Source organism: Periophthalmus magnuspinnatus, chromosome 12 (assembly GCF_009829125.3).
Source record: "Periophthalmus magnuspinnatus isolate fPerMag1 chromosome 12, fPerMag1.2.pri, whole genome shotgun sequence".
Lineage (NCBI taxonomy): Eukaryota > Metazoa > Chordata > Actinopteri > Gobiiformes > Gobiidae > Periophthalmus > Periophthalmus magnuspinnatus.
In genome coordinates, this window is record NC_047137.1 from 19,182,305 (window position 1) to 19,199,075 (window position 16,771).

Here is a 16,771-nt window from a genome sequence, read left to right on the forward strand (position 1 = left end):
CAATAAGATAACGTCTACGTAAACCTTAAGGGTTCGTATAAATGTAATAACAAACAAATGGACAAAACTGTACAAAATGAGTAAATGCTCTATTTACAGGCAGATGCAGTGAAGAACATGAGCTACTGGAATGGGACGGCCCATGGATGGAGACACCTGAGGAGTTGTTATGTAGTAATTGTACATGGAGCACATCGCATGATAGAAATACACATTCGTAACATAAACTGACTAAATACAGCATTCATAACCAATTACAAACAATACTTAGATCACATGAACGCAGGACTCACACACACAAGACTGGGGAGGATGACCTGTGAACATGAGGCTCCTCTCCTAACACTGTAATACAGTACAATGAATTCACGGGCCACGGCCTTTCTAGAACTACAATATTAACAGGTGCATCATGGGTAATGCAGTCCAGTGGACTTTTAACAGTAAGACTCCAACTACTGACATGGACAAGACAAAAGAACTGTCAAAATGCACAAGACGGTCAATCTCCCTCAGACTGGGGCTCCATGTGAGATCTGACCTCGTGGGGTCAATGATCCTAAGAAAGGAGAAGAATCAACCCAGAACTACACGGGAGGAGCTGGTCAATGAAAAGAGCTGGGACCGTTTCCAAGGTTACAGTAATACACTAAGATGTCATGATTTAAAATCATGACACAGAAGGTTCCCCTGATTAAACCAGCACATGTCCAGGCCCGTCTGTTTGACCAATGACCATTTGGATGATCCAGAGGATCATGGGAGAAAGTCATATGGTCAGATGAGACCAAAATAGAACTTTTTGGTCTTAATTCCATTCGCCGTGTTTGGAGGAAGAAGAATGATGAGAACCATCCAAAGAACACCCCTACTGTGAAGCATGGGGGTGGAAACATCATGCTTTGGGGTGTTTTTCTGCACATGGGACAGGACGACTGCACTGTATAAGGAGAGGATGACCAGGGCCATGTATTGTGAGATTTTGGGGAACAACCTCCTTCCCTCAGAGCATTGAAGATGAGTCGTGGCTGAGTCTTCAACATGACAATGACCTGAAGCACAGCCAGGACAACCAAGGAGTGGCTCTGTAAGAAGAATATCAAGGTTCTGGAGTGGCCCAGTCAGTCTCCAGACCTGAACACAATAGAAAATCTTTGGAGGGAGCTCAAACTCTGTGTTTCTCAGCGACAGCCCAGAAATCTGACTGATCTAGAGAAGATCTGTGGAGGAGTGGGCCAGAATCCTGCAGTGTGAGCAAACTGGAGAAAAACTACAGGAAACGATTGACCTGTGTGCAAACAAAGGCTATGAACCAAATATTAACACTGATTTTCTCAGATAATACTCAAATACTTATTTGCAGAAGTAACATACAAATAAATTATTTAAAAATCATACAATGTGTCTGAGAGTTGTAATGTATAATATTTTTTCCTTTAATAAAGTACAAATTACAAAAAAAAAAAAAAAATAATAATAATAATCATACAATGTGATTTCTAGATGTTTTTTTAGATCATGTCTCTCACAGGGACATGGACCTAAGAGGAACATTTCAGACCCTCCATGATTTATAATCACAGGGTGTTCAAATACTTATTTGCCTCACTGTATTTGGAACTGCATAAAAAACAAAAACATGATATTTAATGTTCAAACTGATAAACTTTATTGTTTTTATGTAAATAAAGCTGCACAGGGGCATGTTTACCACGGCGTTACATCACCTTTACTTTTAACAATAATCAATAAGTGTTTAGAGCTGAGGACTCTGACTGTTGAGGCTTTGCAGGAGGAATCCTCTCTCATTCTTGATGAACGTCTGGGGTCTCTGTGTCGTATTCTGTGTTTCATAATGAGCCTTTTCAGTGGGACAGACAGGACAGTCCAGAACTGCACCTGTTACTACGAAGACACACTGAGGTAACACGCCCCAGACCATGACCACGCCCCCAGACCATGACCACGCCCCCAGACCATGACCACACCCCCAGACCATGACCACGCCCCCAGACCATGACCACGCCCCCAGACCATGACCACACCCCAGACCATGAACACGCCCCCAGACCATGACCACACCCCCAGACCATGACCACGCCCCCAGACCATGACCACGCCCCCAGACCATGACCACACCCCAGACCATGACCACGCCCCCAGACCATGACCACACCCCAGACCATGACCACGCCCCCAGACCATGACCACGCCCCCAGACCATGACCACACCCCCAGACCATGACCACGCCCCCAGACCATGACCACACCCTAGACCATGACCACGCCCCCAGACCATCAGAGGCTTTTGAACTTTGAGAACAGTCCTGATGGTCCTTTTCTCTCGGTCCAGTTTGAACTTGCTCTTGGAGATGTACATATGAACAGTGTTTTCCTGGAGTGTCCTGAGTCCATGTGGTAATGTCCTTTACACATTCATGTTTTTAATACAGTACCACCTGAGGGGTCGAAGGTCACGGGCATTCAGTGTTGGTTTTGGGCCTTGTTGTTTACGATTTCTCCAGATTCTCTGAATATTTTGATGATATTATGGACGTAGATGATGAAATCTCTAAATTCCTTGCAGTTCTACAGTGAAACGTTCTCAGACTGTTGGACTATTTGCTCACACAGATCACATTGAAAATGAGTGAATATTTGCATTAAACAATAAAGTTTATCAGTTTGAACATTAAATATCATGTCTTTGTAGTTTATTCAGTTCATTAAAGGTTGAAAATGATTTGAAAATCATTGTATTTGTATTTTTTTAAGATGATATAAACAAACTTTATTTATTGAGTCTGTCACTTCATCACATGCTTGAATTTCAGATGATGTCACATATTTAATCTTATAGAGATGAACAGCTCAGGGAGAAGTACCAACATTACTACAACTATAACTACAATTACTACTACTACTACTACTACTGCTGCTGCTACTACTACTACTGCTGCTACTACTACTACTACTACTACTACTACTACTACTACTGCTACTACTACTACTACTACTACTACTAATACTACTACTACTACTACTACTACTACTACTACTACTACTGCTACTACTACTGCTACTACTACTGCTACTACTACTACTACTACTACTGCTACTACTACTACTACTACTACTGCTACTACTACTACTACTACTACTACTACTACTACTACTACTGCTACTACTACTACTACTACTGCTACTACTACTACTACTACTACTACTACTACTACTACTACTACTACTACTACTGCTACTACTACTACTACTACTACTACTACTACTACTACTACTACTACTACTACCACCTCGACTGTTCTGCCTGAGACAAGTCGAACCTGTTTGTTCTGAATTTTTTGTGTCAGGAGGAGCTTTTCTTATCAGTCACAGAGTTTACTGGAAATCATCCGACTCAAACTGGAACTGAGGCAGGACAGTGACAGTTTATTTTTATATTCTCTATTTTTAAAGTTTAAATAATAATACATTTTATTTATAGGGCGCCTTTCTGGGCACTCAAGGTCAACTTACATACAATATAATATACACATACAATATATACAAATACAGACAGTTAAAATCAACATTTAAGAACATACAGTTAAAAACATTCAGATAAAAACATTGAAAAGGACAGAGCAGGTGTGGATTATAAAGAACATGTCAGTCTGAACACGTGGAGTTTGAGTTTGGATTTGAAGTGTGAGAGTGTGTCAGTGTTGAGGAGGTCAGGGGGGAGGTCAGGGGGGAGGTCAGGGGGGAGAGAGTTCCAGAGCTGGGGAGCAGAGCGGCTGAAGGCCCTGCTCCCCACGGTGACGAGCCGGGCTGAGGGAACAGAGAGATGGAGAGAGGAAGAGGAGCGGAGAGAGCGAGCGGGTGTGGCAATATGGAGGAGGTCTGAGAGGTGTGGAGGTGCAAGGTTATGGAGGAGGTCTGAGAGGTTTGGAGGTGCAAGGTTATGGAGGAGGTCTGAGAGGTTTGGAGGTGCAAGGTTATGGAGGAGGTCTGAGAGGTTTGGAGGTGCAAGGTTATGGAGGAGGTCTGAATGTGTGGAGCAGGATTTTATATTGTTTAAATGTATCTGTGCAGGTATTTGGTTTGTTTTGTTTGTATGAAGTTTGATATTCACAGAGGAGGAGGAGGAAGACGAGGAGGAGGAGGAAGAGGAGGAAGGGCTAAGTGTGAGCTCCTCCCAGTCAAGAGGAGATAAAACTGCAGATGCTCAGACACAGACACACTGTCCTCTGCTTCTGCCGTGAGTAAAACCCACTGTCCTCTGCTCCTCTGTCTGTCGTCTGTCTCTGTGGATTCTTTGTTTTCTCACACTGGTTCCTCCTCTGCCCCCCTCCCTCCTCCTCGTCTGGCTGATTTTTCTTGTTTTGTCTGATTTTTCCTGTTGTTTTGTTTTGTGTGTTGTTTTGTTTTTTTGTGTTGTTTTGTTTTTGTGTGTTGTTTGTTTTTGTGTGTTGTTTTGTTTTTGTGTGTTGTTTTGTTGTTGTGTGTTGTTTGTTTTTGTGTGTTGTTGTGTAAAATGAATTGAATTGGTTGTTTCAGATGGTCTGTGTGAGCAGTGGGCGTGTCTCTGTGCAGTGGGTGTGTGTGTGATGTTCTTCAGGTGGTTGATGTTCTTCAGGTGGTTGATGTTCTTCAGGTGGTTGATGTTCTTCAGGTGGTTGATGTTCTTCAGGTGGTTGATGTTCTTCAGGTGGTTGATGTTCTTCAGGTGGTTGATGTTCTTCATGTGGCTGATGTTCTTCAGGTGGTTGATGTTCTTCATGTGGCTGATGTTCTTCAGGTGGTTGATGTTCTTCAGGTGGCTGATGGTGTGATCCTGATGTTTTTCAGATGGAGTGTGTGAGAGGTGAGACGTTGGAGATGCCGGCTCTGGGCCGTCCCTTTAAACTGGGCATGTTGTACGACGCCAGAGCAGACAAACTGGTGCCAGGTCAGTCACTCGTCGGCCTACATCTTTATTTAAATATATATACTGTTTGTCAGGGGGTTGCTTGTTATTAATGTTCATATCTTGATTTACAGACACAATAGTGAAATAAAAGCTGTGTCCACTGATATATACAGTCTGAGGTTTTATCTAAATGAGGCTACCTCTGTGTTTCAGGCATGACGCTGTGGGACCATGAGAAGCTGCAGCAGGACATGACAGAGACGCTGAAGCCCAACAGTGAGTTTGAGATGTTGGCGTCAGACTCCATTTCAGATAAGTCCAATTCTCTGGGTGTGGACGCCTCACTCAAGGCCAGTTTCTTTAGTGGCCTCATCACGGTCGACGGCTCTGCTAAATACCTGAAGGACACAAAGACCTCCAAACAGCAGGCCAGAGTCACTCTGCAGTACAAAACCACCACATGCTTCAGAGCGCTGACCATGAACCAGCTCGGAGCAGGAAACATCATGCACCCAGACGTGTTTGAGAAGGGCTGGCCACACACGTTGTCACCGCCATTCTGTACGGCGCTCAGGCCTTCTTTGTGTTCGACCGAGAGGTGTCTGACTCTGAGAACCTCCAAGACGTTCAGGGAAACCTCCAGGTGATCATTAAGAAGATCCCCTGCATCTCCATTGAGGGGGAAGGAGCTCTGAAGATGGAGGACAAGGACAAAGAAAAGGTCCAGAAATTTTCCTGCAAATTCCATGGAGACTTCAGCCTGAGTCAGAACCCGGTCACGTTTGAAGACGCCATGAAGGTTTACCAGGATCTGCCCAAACTGCTTGGCCCAAACGGAGAGAAGGCGGTGCCGGTGAAAGTGTGGCTACTGCCCCTCACCTCACTGGACTCTGCAGCAGCTCGCCTGGTGCGGCAGGTCAGTGTGGGGTTGGTGTTTGAGGTGGAGAGGACTCTGGAGCACTTAGAGGACTTGGACATGAGGTGTCGAGATGTTTTGAACAGCACAGAGTTAAAGCAGTTTCCTCAGATAGTCACGAAGATCAGAACCTTCATGGGCTTGTGCTCCGAGTTTAAGCTGGGACTGCAGGGCGTTCTGGCTCAGAGGCTGCCATCAATCCGCGGAGGAGGAGAGGAGGAGGCAGAGCTCGCCGAGATACTCAGGAAAAGAGCTGCATCTCCGTTCAGTCACGACTGTCTGAACCAGTGGGTGAGGTGCAAAGTCAAAGAGGCCAAACTCATCAAAACCTTCTGTCACCTGATGAAGAACACAGAGGTCCTCTCCTCTCAGGATGACCTGGACGACAGGTCCAGTAATGTGAAGAACACTGTGTGCTTTGTCTTCACCTCCCTGGAGACTGAGGAGCCCTATCTCTCTGCCTTAAGTCAGTACTTAAAGGGCTCAGAACAGCTCAGCCCTCGGCCCAAAGACCTGGAGATGGAGCAGTGGTACAGCGACAAAGACGTCCGAGAGGCCGTGAGGACCAAGGCCAAGCTCTTTGGAGATTTTGCTGAGGCCAACGGGGACAACCAGGATGTTAAGTTTCTGGCAGTGGCTTTTAAGGATGAGACCCATAAAGGTTCAACCATCTACCTTTACGAAGAAGGATTTGAAGTCAGTGATAACTTTGAGCCCCCTTCGAAGCCTGAGAACATCAGTGTGGACGATGTAACCCACAACAGTTTGACTCTGCACTTCAGCGCCCCCACATGGGGGGCAGAGACGGTGACGGGCTACAGGCTGGAGTACAGCGATGGAGGAGAGTGGCAGCTGTCTGAGGCTCAGACGGGGTTAGTCAAAGTGAGCGCCCTGAGCGCAGACACAGAGTACAGTTTCAGACTGAGAGCCGTCACTGCAGTGGGTCTGGGACCGGCCGCAGAACTCAAGTCCATAAAAACGGCTCCTGAACCCGAGGGCCCCAAACGCCTCACGGAGGAGCTGAAGAAAACCTGTGAAGTCATAGAAACCAAAGGATCTCTGCAGATACTGAAGCTTCCACTGACCAGAGATAGTATAGAAATCCCAGGCTGCCAGCGGTTCATCTACGGCACCGACTTCCCCGGGAAGAGTAACTGCACCATAATGCTAATGGGCGCCGCGGGAGCGGGCAAGTCCACCCTCATCAACGGTATGATCAACTACATCCTGGGCGTGCAGTGGACTGACCCCTACAGGTTCAAGCTGGTAGTGGAGGAGAAGAAGTCACAGGCTCAGAGTCAGACATCGGAGGTGACGGTTTATAAAATCAACTTTGACCACGGCTTCATGATCGACTATTCTCTGACCATCATCGACACGCCGGGCTTTGGAGACACTCGAGGCATCAAGCGAGACCAACAGATCACAAAGCAGATCCAAAAACTCTTCTCCGGCAACTTTGGGGTGAACGACATTCACGCCGTGTGCTTCGTAGCTCAATCTGCCCTTCCTCGCCTCAGCGCCACTCAGCGCTACGTGTTCGACTCTGTCCTCTCCATCTTTGGGAATGATGTGGCCGAGAACATCCGGGTTCTGGTGACTTTCGCAGATGGACAGCTGCCTCCGGTTCTAGAGGCCATCACAGTGGCAGGAGTCCCGTGCCCCAAAGCCGATGACGGAAAACCCGCGCACTACAAGTTCAACAACTCGGCGCTGTTCGCAGAGAACCAGAGTTCTGTGGTGGGGTTCGATGAGATGTTCTGGAACATGGGGAAAGCCAGCATGAGGAGCTTTTTTGATGCCCTGCACAAGACTGAGCCCAAGAGTCTGACTTTGACCAAAGAGGTGCTGAGAGAGAGAAAGCAGCTAGAGGAAACTGTGGAAGATCTACAGAGGAAAATCAAAGAGGGGTTATCCAAACAGGACGAGATCAAACAGACTGAGGAACAGATGAAGACGCACGAGGCCGAGATCGAGAGAAACAAGGACTTCATGGTCTCTCTCAAAGTCATAAAGCCTGTTCAAGAAGACATCTCAGGAACAGGAAACTACATCACCAACTGCCAGAAGTGCCACCACACGTGCCATTACCCATGTGGCATTGCCGACGACAGCGCCAAGAAAGGCTGCGCCGCCATGGATCAGAACGGGTACTGCACGAAGTGCCCAGGAAAATGCATCTGGAGTGATCATTACAACCAGAAGTACAGATGGGAGTACAAAGAAGTCATCGAGGAGAAGACCGCAGAGGAGATCAAGAAGAAGTACCTGAAGGGAACCAAGGACAAGATGACTGTGCAAAACTTGGTCTCAAAACTGAAAGAGGAATATCATCGGTTCAAGGACAACGTTACTGACATGGTCCAGGAAGCCACTAAATTCATATACCGTCTGAGTCAGATTGCGCTGAAGCCCAACCCCCTGTCCACTCCAGACTACATCCACCTGCTCATCGAATCTGAGAAGAAGCAGCGAGAGCCGGGCTGGAAGCAGAGGGTGGAGGCCCTGGAGGAGGAGAAGAAGAAGGCCGAACTGCTCACACAAGTCGGCACCGGGCAGGAGATTCTGGCCCCTCATTGAGGTCAGTCTGAACAAAGTCTATTTAAAACCGTTAGCTTCTTATTTTCTTTAAATCAAATGTAAGACGTGTTTAGTGTGACATGTTTAGGTGCTAACAGTGAGCTGTGCTCAGGACTGTCCCTGGTGGTGACGTGTTGTACTGCAGAGGTTGTTACTGTAAATCCAGTTCTATAGGAGCAGACGCTCAGCAACGCTGTCAATCAAACCAGTTGCTAACGCTAGCAGGAGTCCCCTCAGGGAAAGAAGGCGCCTCATTGGTTTATCTCGATTTACAGACAAAATAGTGAAATAAAAATATTTGAAGTTCAAAATGACGAGTCTGAAGCAGCAGAGACAGAGAGAGACACAGTTTATACACAGAGAGTGAACTGGAGCCAGAGTCGAGCAGGAAGTGCCCCATGATCACTTCCTGTTTGGTGCACGTGGCTAACAGGTTAGCTCTGTCCAGAGATACAGTTAGGCAAATAAGTATTTGAACACCCTGTGATTATAAATCATGGAGGGTCTGAAATGTTCCTCTTAGGTCCATGTCCCTGTGAGAGACATGATCTAAAAAAACATCTAGAAATCATATTGTATGTTTTTTTTTTGTAATTTGTACTTTATTAAAGGAAAAAATATTATACATTACAACTCTCAGACACATTGTATGATTTTTAAATAATTTATTTGTATGTTACTTCTGCAAATAAGTATTTGAGTATTATCTGAGAAAATCAATGTTAATATTTGGTTCATAGCCTTTGTTTGCACACAGGTCAATCGTTTCCTGTAGTTTTTCTCCAGTTTGCTCACACTGCAGGATTCTGGCCCACTCCTCCACAGATCTTCTCTAGATCAGTCAGGTTTCTGGGCTGTCGCTGAGAAACACAGAGTTTGAGCTCCCTCCAAAGATTTTCTGTTGTGTTTAGGTCTGGAGACTGACTGGGCCACTCCAGAACCTTGATATTCTTCTTACAGAGCCACTCCTTGGTTGTCCTGGCTGTGCTTCAGGTCATTGTCATGTTGAAGACTCAGCCACGACTCATCTTCAATGGTATGGTCTGCTTTTATTTGAACAGGGACAGTGCACAACATTACATTGACCTTAGAAAACAGGAAAGATGTTTGGTGCCAGGTTAGAGCAAAAATACTAATTTCCACCTGTAGTCCCTGGACAGGCTGATGTTTAATAAAAATAAGTTTGGTGTAGATGGATGAGAAACCTGTAAATCTATAAATCTATGTAAAATGCTCTAACTGAGGGAAGGAGGTTGTTCCCCAAAATCTCACAATACATGGCCCTGGTCATCCTCTCCTTAATACAGTGCAGTCGTCCTGTTCCATGTGCAGAAAAACACCCACAAAGCATGATGTTTCCACCCCCATGCTTCACAGTAGGGATGGTCTTTGGATGGTTCTCATCATTCTTCTTCCTCCAAACCATAAAGTCCATAAAGTTCTATTTTGGTCTCATCTGACCACATGACTTTCTCCCATGATCCTCTGGATCATCCAAATGGTCATTGGTCAAACAGACGGGCCTGGACATGTGCTGGTTTAATCAGGGGAACCTTCTGTGTCATGATTTTAAACCATGACGTCTTAGTGTATTACAAACAGTAACCTTGGAAACGGTCCCAGCTCTTTTCATTGACCAGCTCCTCCCGTGTAGTTCTGGGTTGATTCTTCTCCTTTCTTAGGATCATTGAGACCCCACGAGGTCAGATCTCACATGGAGCCCCAGTCTGAGGGAGATTGACTCATGTTTATCTTCTTCCATTTTCTCCAAGCTGCTTGGCACTTCCCCTTTGCCCTTTCCTTGTGGAGGTCTACAGTTTTGCCTCTTGTGCATTTTGACAGTTCTTTGGTCTTGTCCATGTCAGTAGTTGAGTCTTACTGATTGTCTGGGGTGGACATGTGTCTTTATGCAGCGAACGACCTCAAACAGGAGCTTCTAATTTAGGAGAATAAGTGGAGTGGAGGTGGAGTTTTTAAAGGTGGAGTAACAGGAGGGGCAGAATTCTACCTGATAGACAGGTGTTCAAATACTTATTTGCTACAGTAACATACAAATAAATTATTTTAAAATACAATATGATTTCCAGATGTTTTTATAGATCATGTCTCTCACAGGGACATGGACCTGAGAGGAACATTTCAGACCCTCCATGATTTATAAGTGTGAGAACTTTCAAAATCACAGGGTGTTCAAATAATTATTTTCTTCAGTGTTTATTCAGTCTGTGGTCACCAGCCAAACGTTTAAAGCAAAAACATTTAACTTATAACAGACAGAACAGACTGAAAGTGAAATTTACTCAACAGGACACACACACACACACACACACCCCTACACACTCACACACACACACTCTTCATGTTGTATTTGATCAAACTGTTTTTGTCTCTTTCAGTTCTCATCTCGTCCTCGTCTCGTCCTCGTCTCGTGCTCGTCGCTCGGACTTTGAAGACTTTGATTTTAAGTTTTATTTTGGATCAGGATGTTTCGTGTTGTTGCTTTATTGTCTGTAAAACCTTCAAATGAAGAATATTAATCTAGAGGTGATCATTTTGTGTCCAGGAGACGACTGATCATTTGTTTTGATTTGTTGTTTTGTGATTTTTCGTTCTTATTCTGTAAACTCTTTGAATCACTGTGTTGAATTGTGCTGGACAAACTCGTGGTGAGAAAGTGGATTTAAAGAGCCACATGACTCGATTCTCTCACCTGATGTTTCCTCGTCACGTCTCAGATGTTAAATGTGTTTTTACTGTTTTACTGTTAAGAGCCACAGACACAGGAGTCGAGGCTCATGTTGAATCAAACGTTCACTTTTGTTCAGAATCATTAAACAGATGGAAGTGATTTGTGTTTTACACGTTTTTAGAATTGGATAAAATAAATGTTGATATAAACATGATACAGCGAGTTTTTAATTTAATCTCACATCAAACTCAATCTCACATCCGCCCTGTTCACTCTCGGTGATGTTCATGCTGGGGGAGCTCTACATGCATGTCTATGACGGAATGTTCAGCAGTTGCCATAGTGACACAACGCACACATTAGTGAACACAGACAAAATATTTTTTGAAGATGTATTTCAAGATTTGGTCCTGTTTAGGAGTTTGATTTTACACAAAGAGGTGAATGTGACTCACTGAAAAACTGTTGGCTAATGCTAATGCTAATGCTAATGCTAGCTTGTGACTGTAAAGTTATCTGAGAGGGGCGTGTTTAACAGCACAGTTCACCTGTTGGAGTTTAAATCGGCTCTTTATGCTCAGATTGTGTCAAAATAAAACTCAGATTAAAGTCTTGAGTCACAGACAGAGCAGTGCCTACAGTTAGCGTCACACCTTTAAAGTATTTAAATTCTGGATATATAGACACGTTTCTTTTGAATAACATTTATTGATATTTTTCTCATGATTCCAACATTGTTTTCACATAAACCAGACATTTTCAGACAAACATTTAGACGATTTCCTTCATCACAAACAGTAACCTGTCCCTGTCTCTGATTGGTCCAAACACCGACCAAACCCCGCCCACCCCCAGCTCTGGCCAATAAAAACACATTTACTTCTTTTAAAATCAAATACAAATCATTTCAAGTGAAGAGGCGGAGTTTCCACAGCAGCGTTTCTGTTCCTCCCTCAGAAAAACAGCAGCTCATCAAGAAGAAGACGCGAAAATAACAAACCCGACTCGTTTAAGGCAGAAGCACCGACGTCTCAATGTGTCAGATGCCCTCCCCCGTGTCCCGTGTGTCAGATGCCCTCCCCCGTGTGTCAGATGCCCTCCCCCGTGTGTCAGATGCCCTCCCCCGTGTGTCAGATGCCCTCCCCCGTGTGTCAGATGCCCTCCCCCGTGTGTCAGATGCCCTCCCCTGTGTCCCGTGTGTCAGATGCCCTCCCGTCTGTTCTTTTCTTCAGACACATCTTGGCACAAAGCACCAGAGGCTTGTGGAGCTGAGGCGTGCGCTCTGATTGGTCCATATATGGTGAAAGAGGCGTGTCCAGCCGCGTTGAGGGCGGAGGAACGTGGGTGATGCTGCGTTCATGTGATCTCCAACGCTCAGAAGATCCGACTCGGAAAAAACGGGAACAAACGCAATTCGTGTCGGAGTTTCACTGGGAAACTGGTGCGGAAGCGTCGGACGGTGGGAAGTCGGATGATTCCGTACGAATCTCTGAGTTTCCGAGACGACATGAACGAGCATCAGAGGAACGACTGTGGAGTCTGGACAGAACCCAAACAAAACGCTGAAATCTCAAACGTAAACGCCACAAACGGATCATCGGAAAAACTAAGAGTTTGATCCAAAACAAAATAAAAAACAACGAAAGCGACGTTTAATCCGGTCGATCAGAAACGAGGACTGGACCGGGACTAGACCGGGACTGGACCAAATGTAAACAGCTAGCGTCTAAAGCTAATAAATTAATCTATTTAAACAGTGATAAATACTGTTTTCTGATTGGCTCCTGTGAGCGCAAACACCACATCACCAACAAACAGCCAATCAGACGCTTCAGAGGACAGGGCCCTGATTGGCTGATGGGTCAAGTGTTTCCTTAAAGGGTCAAGTGCTTTTTAAACAGAGGACGCCACGTTCAGTTTGAGAGAAAAGGCCACGTGTTTGAACAACGGTCAAGAGCTGTAGAGTCTGCGGAAGGGCATCAGGTGTAAAAGTGTGTGCTGTTAGAGATGGGCCCCTGAGAGAGGCCCCAAGGCACTTTGCAAAAGAAGAGACATCAGACCGAGAGGATGACGTCACCACAGCGTCCGGCTCAAATGAAGCTCAGGCGGCGGCTCATCGGGAGCAACGAACGAGCCAATCAGGAGTGAGGCTTTGAAGGTTTAATAATTCTGAGCGTCCTCTCCACAGAGCTGGTTTAGCCGTGAGCGGGAACTTAGCAACACTGTCAACAGCAGGTACACAGAAAATGAACTGGAGCCAGAGTCGACGGAGCAGGAAGTGCATCATGACCACTTCCTGTTTGGAACATGACGGCGCGTTAGCTCTGTCCATTTATATAAACAGTGTACGCTAGCGCGTTAGCTCTGTCCATTTATATAAACAGTGTATGCTAGCGCGTTAGCCCTGTCCATTTATATAAACAGTGTACGCTAGCGCGTTAGCTCTGTCCATTTATATAAACAGTGTATGCTAGCGCGTTAGCCCTGTCCATTTATATAAACAGTGTACGCTAGCGCGTTAGCTCTGTCCATTATTTATATAAACAGTGTATGCTAGCGCGTTAGCTCTGTCCATTTATATAAACAGTGTACGCTAGCGCGTTAGCTCTGTCCATTTATATAAACAGTGTACGCTAGCGCGTTAGCTCTGTCCATTTATATAAACAGTGTACGCTAGCGCGTTAGCTCTGTCCATTTATATAAACAGTGTATGCTAGCGCGTTAGCTCTGTCATGTTCAGTCTGTGGGTCCGACCTGTCGAGTTTTTGTGGATTCGAGATGAAAAAGTCAAACTGAACGTGGAGTTTTCTGAAGCTTCAGACAAACAACTGGCCACAATATTAGAGAAACCAGGACTAAACCGGGACTAAACCGGGACTAAACCGGGACTAAACCAGGACTAAACCAGGACTAAACCAGGACTAAAGGCACTGAGCTGTACCTAATAAAGTGGCCAGTTGCACACATGTTGAGTGCGCCCCCTGTTGGTGCTACAGGAGATGATTGTATCAGCAGAGGGGGGACAGGTGCTCTGGGGACAGGGGCTCTGGTGACAGGGGCTCTGGGGACAGGTGCTCTGGGGACAGGTGCTCTGGGGACAGGGGCTCTGGGGACAGGTGCTCTGGGGACAGGTGCTCTGGGGACAGGGGCTCTGGGGACAGGTGCTCTGGGGACAGGTGCTCTGGGGACAGGTGCTCTGGGGACAGGTGCTCTGGGGACAGGTGCGTCAGTGGCAGTGCTCCGTGATGTCCACTACGATGGCCTTTTTCCAGCTAAACAGGAAGTATCCGGCGCCCGCTCCGAGCGCCACGGCGATGCACAGGAAGCCGTTATACGTCATGAAGACGAGCATGAGCACGTAACTCAACACCACCTGAACACAACAAACACACAACACTAACACCGCTACACAACACATGTACAGAAGGAAAAACAGGATTTATTCAACCAACAACTGTTTTCACTCTTAAAACGACCAGAGACATTTTCAACTATGAGACAGAACGAAACATCCAGGAAATCACACTGGAGGATTTAGAATTAATTCAGTAAAATAAGTATTTGTTCATCTACAAACACAAGATCTGTGTCTCTCACAGACCTGTACCTTCTTCTTTCAGAGGCTCCTCTGTCCTCCACTCGTTCTCTGTATTAATGGCCCCTGTTTGAACTCGTCCTCAGTATAAAAGACACATGTCCACAACCTCAAACAGTCAGACTCAAACTCCACTATGGACAAGACCAAAGAGCAAAGGAACCACAAACAAAACTGTAGACACCAGGCCCCGAACACTCAATCTGCAACAGGTAAGAGCTGGAGTCAACAAATCAACTGTGGAGCAAGTATTACAAAATGGAACAAGACCAAGACCTGGGGCTCCACCAAGATCTGACCCCGTGGGGTCAAAATGACACAAGAACAAAGAGCAAAAACCCCAGAACCACACGACCGAGTGAATGACCTGCAGAGAGCTGGGACCAAAGGAACAAAGGGACCATCAGTAACACACTACACCACCAGGGACTCAAATCCTGCAGTGCCAGACGTGTCCCCTGATTAAGACGGGACATGTCCAGGCCCGTCTGAAGTTTGACAGAAGCATTTGGATGATCCAGAAGAGGATTGGGACAATGTCACATGATCAGATCAAACCAAAATACAACTGTTTGGTAAAAACTTGTCACGTTTGGAGGAGAAAGAATGCAGAGTTACATCCAAAGAACATCAGACCTACAGTGAATCATGAGGGTGGAAACATCATGATTTGGGGCTGTTTTTCTTTAAAGGGACCAGGACGACTGATCCGTGTAAAGGAAAGAATGAACGGGGCCAAGTATCGTGAGATTTTGAGTGAAAACCTCCTTCCATCAGTGAGGACACTGAAGATGAAACGTGTCTGGGTCTTTCAGCGCGACAATGATCCAAACACATCGCCCGGGCAACGAAGGAGTGGAGTAAGAAACATTTCAAGGTCCTGGAGTGGCCCAGTCTCCAGATCTCAACCCCATAGAAAATCTTTCCCAAAACATCACTGCTCTAGAGGAGATCTGCAGGAGGAACGGACCAAACTACAGCAACAGAGAAAACCTCTGGAGACAGAAAACGACCTGTCACTGCAACAAAGAGAATGTAACAAAGTATGAGACGAACTTTTGTTATTGACCAAATACTTATTTTACAACATCATTTTCAAATAAATAAAAAAAATCCTCCAGTGTGATTTCCTGGATTCATTCTGTCTCATCGTTGAAGTGAAACTGATGAAAATTACAAGAGTCTGGTCTTTTTAAGTGAACAGTTGGTCACACACACACACACACACACACACGCACACACAGAGACACAGAGACACACACACACACACACGCACACACAGAGACACACACACTCTCACACACACCCACACCCACAGAGACACACACTCACCTGTAGAATGTGCAGCAGCGTCTGCAGGAAGTGGGCGGGGCTTAGCATCCTCTGTCTGAAAGAGAGAGAGGAGGAGGAGGAGGGAGAGGAGGAGGAGGAGGAGGAGGGAGAGGAGGAGGAGGGAGAGGAGGGAGGAGAGGAGAAGGAGGAGGAGGGGGGAGAGGGGGAGGAGGAGGTGGAGGAGGAGGAGGAGGAGGGAGGAGAGGGGGAGGAGGAGGGAGAGGAGGAGGAGGGAGAGGAGGAGGAGGTGGAGGAGGAGGGAGAGGAGGAGGAGGGAGAGGAGGAGGAGGGAGAGGAGGAGGAGGGAGAGGAGGAGGAGGAGGAAGGAGAGGAGGAGGAGGAAGGAGAGGAGGAAGGAGAGGAGAAGGAGGAGGAGGGAGAGGGGGAGGAGGAGGGAGAGGAGGAGGAGGGAGAGGAGGAGGAGGGAGAGGAGGAGGAGGAGGAAGGAGAGGAGGAGGAGGAAGGAGAGGAGGAAGGAGAGGAGAAGGAGGAGGAGGGAGAGGGGGAGGAGGGAGAGGAGGAGGAGGGAGAGGAGGGAGAGGAGGAGGAGGAGGGAGAGGAGGAGGAGGAGGAGGAGGAGGAGGGAGAGGAGGAGGAGGGAGAGGGGGAGGAGGAGGGAGAGGAGGAGGAGGGAGAGGAGGAGGAGGGAGAGGAGGGAGAGGAGGGAGAGGAGGAGGAGGAGGGAGAGGAGGAGGAGGAGGAGGAGGAGGAGGGATGAGGAGAGGGAGGAGGAGGAGGAGGGAGAGGAGG